The 6,355-nt window shown below is 37.3% G+C and overlaps 1 long non-coding RNA gene across 1 annotated transcript; it reads right to left on the reverse strand.

Moving 5' to 3' along the window:
* Window positions 1–549: 549 nt before the first annotated feature.
* Window positions 550–2,134, reverse strand: LOC141640126 (uncharacterized). The gene is made up of 3 exons (XR_012542867.1): window positions 1,928–2,134; window positions 1,245–1,308; window positions 550–757 (listed from the first exon to the last, which is right to left on the reverse strand). It is a non-coding gene; the product is annotated as an uncharacterized LOC141640126 (long non-coding RNA).
* Window positions 2,135–6,355: the final 4,221 nt, after the last annotated feature.

Consider the following 6,355-nt stretch of genomic DNA (forward strand, 5'->3'; position numbering starts at 1 on the left):
CACATATTCAGGGCACAAATATCTAATACAATCCAATTACCAAATAAAATTCATATATATAATCATTATGAAGTTTCTCATCCTAGTTCACATCTTATGGCATATTATACTTCATTACGGAAATTTAAATTCTTAACCATGTTCACCGAATGCTTACTATGATTCCACCTCAATATAACTACACACTTCTTTATTACTTTCACAATAAACAAAGCGATATAGCAAGCAATACACCAATACTTCTACTTACCCATACTCTTCCTCTCCCGCGGTGACCGGTTCGAAACTGAGAGGGCCTGGGTTCTGGAATGAAGGGCCCTTCTCATCCAAAACCAATTAGAAGGGCTCCTAACAGTTTCTACCCGGGTTCATTTTATTAGATTCTCCTATGTTCATTATTCATTTGTTTCATCCTCAGGTCGTCGCTCTGATACCACTTTGTAACACCCCCATTTATTTAAGAGTCTTAACTAGACCTTCCCAAATAAATAAGGTTGTTACCATCTCGGTTACCCGAGGTAGTACATATCGTAAGACGACAACTGAAGTACTTTATTAAAAGAAATAACTATTTTAGTCTTATTACAAATAAAAACGTCTTTCACATGAAATAATAAATGTAAGGTACAAGTGATAACTACGGGTTATTCGCAACTAAAATAAATAAAGAATCATGAGAATGACGCCTAGCCCTCCAAATGATCCGTCCGACCCCATCACGCATCCCAAGGCAATATCAACCAACCTGTAAATTAATCTGCTCCCCAATATGACAAGAAAACATCATATGGATCATCACAGGTGGTTTTAAGAGAGACAAAAGAAATAAACCACGTCAACTAATGTTGAGCAGGAAATCTTAAACAACGGTAAGACAAAATCACTTAAATAAATACAGCGGAAGCTCTCATAATATTAAATAAATTTTCATATCACGATATTAATAAATCACAGTATACGGCGCAACGGCCAGCTGACTCAGCGGTCAACTTCTATAACTCAATAAACACGGCACAACGGCCAACTGACTCAGCGGTCAACTTCTATAACTCAATGAACACGGCACAATGGCCAGCTGACTCAGCGGTCAGCTTCTATAACTCAATTTCCAATACTAACAACTCGTAAATAACTTTACATACACAGAATTCTCATTCACCACTTACGAGAATTGAATATATCCAGCCAGTATAAATATGCGTACAAGAACAACACTTAAGTAATAGTCGGTCAGGATTCCCTACCTTTTCAGCAAATATTCCGTCTCAGCACACAATGATTAAAATGACTCTTCTACGAACCTTTCACCTAATACCAAGTAATAACATATAATCAAATGATAATTCCTCCAAAAATTAATCTAGTCTAATTCAAAAATCTCATAAACTAAATGTAACCAAGATGGTTGAACGGCCATTACTAGCACTTTGAGCAAATAATTTACATTCCCTCAACAGCAGCTTAAAATTCAAAGGCAACCAATATGATTTAACAAAGTTACACGCATCACAAAATTTGTGATAATACCCCCTGACCAAACCACCCTGACCAAGACAATTACTAGTAATTAATCTATAGTTCCTACACACAATAAGCTAACCCAATACTAAATCAGTACGTCAACTCTCAAGGTATGGCAGTAGTGCAGCACCCATGAATCCACTCGGTCGAGTCATAGCCACCCCTGTCGAGTACCACACAGCCGAGTACAACACAGCAGAGTCACCCACGGTTAGAATAAGTCGGATTTTCTTTCATCACAAACATAAATAAATATCTAATAGTAGTAAGCTAGTCCTGCAACTTCCTTTTCCCAATTCGTCCTAAACAGCTATAAACGGTATAAAAGGAATTGACATGGTTTTACCCCCAATCACTACCCCAATAACAACAATTAAACTAATTATAAGGATTAGATTAAACTTACGATGAAGCGGAATGAATAAAAGTCGGTACTTGTCTCACAAAACTCGTACTTATCGTCCTTCGTCGCTCCTCTTCGCACTCGCCAAACCCTCTGTCTCTTATTTTATGTTCTTTTGAGTTTGGAAGGTATATGCGTGAAAACAAAAGTGCTTAGATTGGGGTTTAGCTTGTCATTTATATAGTACAACTTGGGCTCATCCACCCGAGTTGCCATTCGGTGGCCCAAAGTCAACTTTCCTTTTTTTTCTTTTATATATTATTATTATTATTATTATTATTATTATTATTATTATTATTATTATTATTATTATTATTATTATTATTATTATTATTATTATTATTATTATTATTATTATTATTATTATTATTATTATTATTATTATTATTATTATTATTATTATTATTATTATTTTCGTTATCAATTAATGGTAATTCTCACTCATTTCCGACCTAGTCTTGACCTTTGACTACGTTGACTTGACCATAAATACGAGGTATTACAGTGTGACACATGTGCAAGGTGCAAACAAGTAAGATCATCATTCAAACCAAAAAGAGTAGTAAGCACAAATCAAGCCTTGGAATTGGTACACATGGATTTATGTGGACCAATGAAGGTAAGGAGTAGAGGAGGATCCATGTACGTCTTTATTCTTGTAGACGACTACTCAAGGTATGTATGGCCTATATTCCTTCATTCAAAAGACGAAACATTTGATGAATTCGATTGTCTTATGAAACGTGTTTAAAATAAATATAAGATTAATCTAGTATCTATTCGTACGGATCATGGCACCGAATTTGACAATCAAACCTTTATAGAATATTGTAGAGTTAATGGTGTAGGGCATAATTTTTCTGCACCAAGAACTCCTCAACAAAATGGTGTTGTTGAACGTAAATTCTATTTGTTCTTCGCCGCTTTGGGCCTTTTTTAAATTTATTAGTTAAAATCTATAAGGGATGCCTAAAAAAGCCTAGCGCTGATAAAGGTTTGAAGACACATATACCAGCCTCTACTCTCGCCCTCAATTCATTCTACGCTCAAGGAAGTAGCTGACTTGGGAGAGGGTTGGCATCGCCCGCCCCGTGCATGAATAGAACTTTAGAAGATATGGCACATACAATGCTTCTGTGTAGTGGTTTACCTCGTAACTTTTGGGCTGAAGCCATTAGTACTTCTTGCTACATCTATAATCGTGCTATGATCCGACCTTTTCTTTAGAAAACCCCCTACGAACTCCTTAGAGGTCGAAAACCTAACATCTCCCATCTTCGTTGTTTTGGGAGTAAATGTTTTGTACACAATAACGGTAAAAACCGGTTAAGTAAGTTCGACCCTAGGAGTGATGAGGCGATATTCATAGGATATTCAGATCATAGCAAGGCTTACAAAGTCTTCAATAAAAGAACTCTTTGTATTGAAGAAAGTGTCCACGTTATTTTTGATGAAGATAACGTGTTTGATAAGCCTCTACAGGATGAGGAAGAAGACTTGGATGAACCCGACTTTCGTCTTTCAAGAGACGATCCCCCGGAATTGGAATTGGAGGACAATGAGATTGAGGGAACGAATGATGAACTTGATCGTTCCTCAAAAGATAAAAAGGAGAAAAACAAAGTTATAGTTGATGATACTATAACATTGACTCAAGACAAGAACTCCCAAACCAATGTTATAGATGATGTTACTATAACATTGAATCCAAATCAAGGTGTAGAGTCCGAGGTTATAGTCGGCTTTAATACAACACCCGGATTGGATTCAGGGGGAACTCCCTCAAATTCCGATCCAGATGAAGTTGGGACAAGTTCAAATAACTATGAAGAACCAAGCACCTCAACAAAATGGAAATACAAGAGCTCACACCCCATGGACAATATTCTAGGGAATATTAAGAAGGGTGTTCAGACAAGACTTTCCTTGAACAACTTCTGCTCTTTCTACTCCTTCCTATCTATGATCGAACCAAAGAATATCAATGAAGCTCTTGCTGAATCTGATTGGATTATAGCTACGCAACAAGAGCTACAACAGTTCGAAAGAAACAAGGTTTGGCATTTAGTTCCTAGACCAAAAGATCGTTCAGTCATTGGAACAAGGTGGGTCTTTAGGAACAAATTAGATGATGCCGGAGTCATTGTCAGAAACAAAGCAATATTGGTGGTCCAAGGGTATAATCAACAAGAAGGAATAGATTGTGACGAGACCTTCGCACCTGTCGCTCGTCTTGAAGCTATTAGACTTCTAATAGCCTTAGCTGCACACAAAGGGATGAAGCTCTTCCAGATGGACGTGAAGACAACATTCTTAAATGGATATTTACAAGAAGAAGTCTTCGTTGAACAACCTCCCGGTTTTAAGAATATCAAATTTGAGGATCACGTTTTCAAATTAGATAAAGCCCTATACGGATTGAAGCAAGCACCTAGGGCATGGTACGATAGATTATCTAAGTTTCTACTTGACAGTGGATTTAGTAGAGGATCTGTCGACAAAACCCTATTTCTAAAAACTGAGGGTTCTGACCTTTTGGTTGTTCAAATTTACGTCGATGATATTATATTTGGATCGACCAACCGAAGCCTATGCAAATATTTTTCTGAGTTGATGACCTCCGAGTTCGAAATGAGTATGATGGGAGAATTGAAATTCTTCCTAGGTCTGCAAATACAACAAACTGATGAAGGCATTAAAATCCATCAACAGAAATATATCAAGGAGTTGATTCGGAAATTTGGAATGGAAAATTCACACGCTATGCCTACTCTAATGGTCGAAAATAAGAAATTGACATTGGATGAAAACGGTAAACCAGTTGATGAAACAACTTACCGTGGAATGATTGGGTCATTGTTATATTTGACCGCAAGTAGGACCGATATTATGTTTAGCGTATGCGTTTGTGCGAGATATCAATCATCTCCCAAAGAATCGCATATGACGGCCGTAAAACAGATTTTACAATATTTAATTGGAACGGCCAAATTGTATTTATGGTATCCGATGAAGTGTAACTTTGATCTAGTCGGTTATTCCGATGCCGACTACGCAGGATGTTCTTTAGACAGAAAAAGCACGTCGGGTGTCGCCACCTTTGTCGGACCATGTATCATTACGTGGGGTTCGAAGAAACAAAATTCGGTTGCTCTCTCAACTGCTGAAGCCGAATATATTGCTGCAGGACTGGTATGTACTCAATTTTTATGGCTTAAGCAATAATTACGTGATTATGGTGTTGACGTAAGATGTATTCCTATCTTATGTGATAATACTAGTGCAATTATTATTTCTAAAAATCCCGCACAACATTCACGTACCAAACATATTGAAATAAGGCACCATTTTATTCGAGACCATAATGAGAAGGGAAATATAAAACTTGAATTTTGTAGTACTAAAAAACAATGGGTAGACTGTAACACCCCGGTTTATGAAGGAGCCTTTGGCAAGACATTCCCTAATAAACCGAACTGTTACCATCTCGGTTCCCCGAGGTAGTGAATAACAAATTAAACTCCAAGGCAACTTATATAAATACTTTAACTTAATTATTACAAACTTCTTTTTACAACAATTATAAGGAACTACATAAATGGAAGTGGAAGTCTTCTAAATAATGATCTAACTACTATGTCTTCTGATCCAGTGTCTCACGCCCATCAAGCTCCCGTCCTATCTCTTAAACCTGTCAAGTCTGCTCGCCAATATTTGGGTCATCACAGGTGTTCACGAATACACAGGGTCAACCACGAGGTTGAGTAGGGAATACAACGAAACAACAAAATATGATATGCATGCTCCTCCGTCACCTCCATCTCCATCTCAACTCATATCTCATAACCCGACAACCCAACCATACCGATCCCCAAGAGACTATATATATCGACCGCGATCGATCCGCTACTAACATGAGGACACCAGGGCAAGTCCTGCAGAACCAGCCTGGGCCTTATCACAACATCACATCGTATCTCATCATCGTCACCACCACACCATCCTCCAACTCCAATGCATTTGCAATGCTCAACAGTAATCAATGCAACATAATATGTATATCAATGAATGAAATCATGCCAGCTATCAAAATAATGAAATAACATAATCAACACGAGCAGTTCAGTCAACCACACTCCAGTATATGAAACATAACATAAATCACAACCACGAACAAGTCATCGATCACAGCTTGGTCACATGAAACACAACAAATCAACACAATTTAACAACACCGGTAAGTCAAGTGTATTTCCCTACCTCGAATCTGCATCAAATAGTCGGAAGCTCAGTGCTAATCCACAATAATTCGCCCTCTGAAAGATAATGAAATGATAACCAATTACTTAACTATTCCCGTTCCCAAAATAGAAGTTACTAAAAATAGAATTTCTTAAAATGGAAACTTTCCCGATATAGTAACTTTTCTCT

Source organism: Silene latifolia, unplaced genomic scaffold, assembly GCF_048544455.1.
Source record: "Silene latifolia isolate original U9 population unplaced genomic scaffold, ASM4854445v1 scaffold_73, whole genome shotgun sequence".
Lineage (NCBI taxonomy): Eukaryota > Viridiplantae > Streptophyta > Magnoliopsida > Caryophyllales > Caryophyllaceae > Silene > Silene latifolia.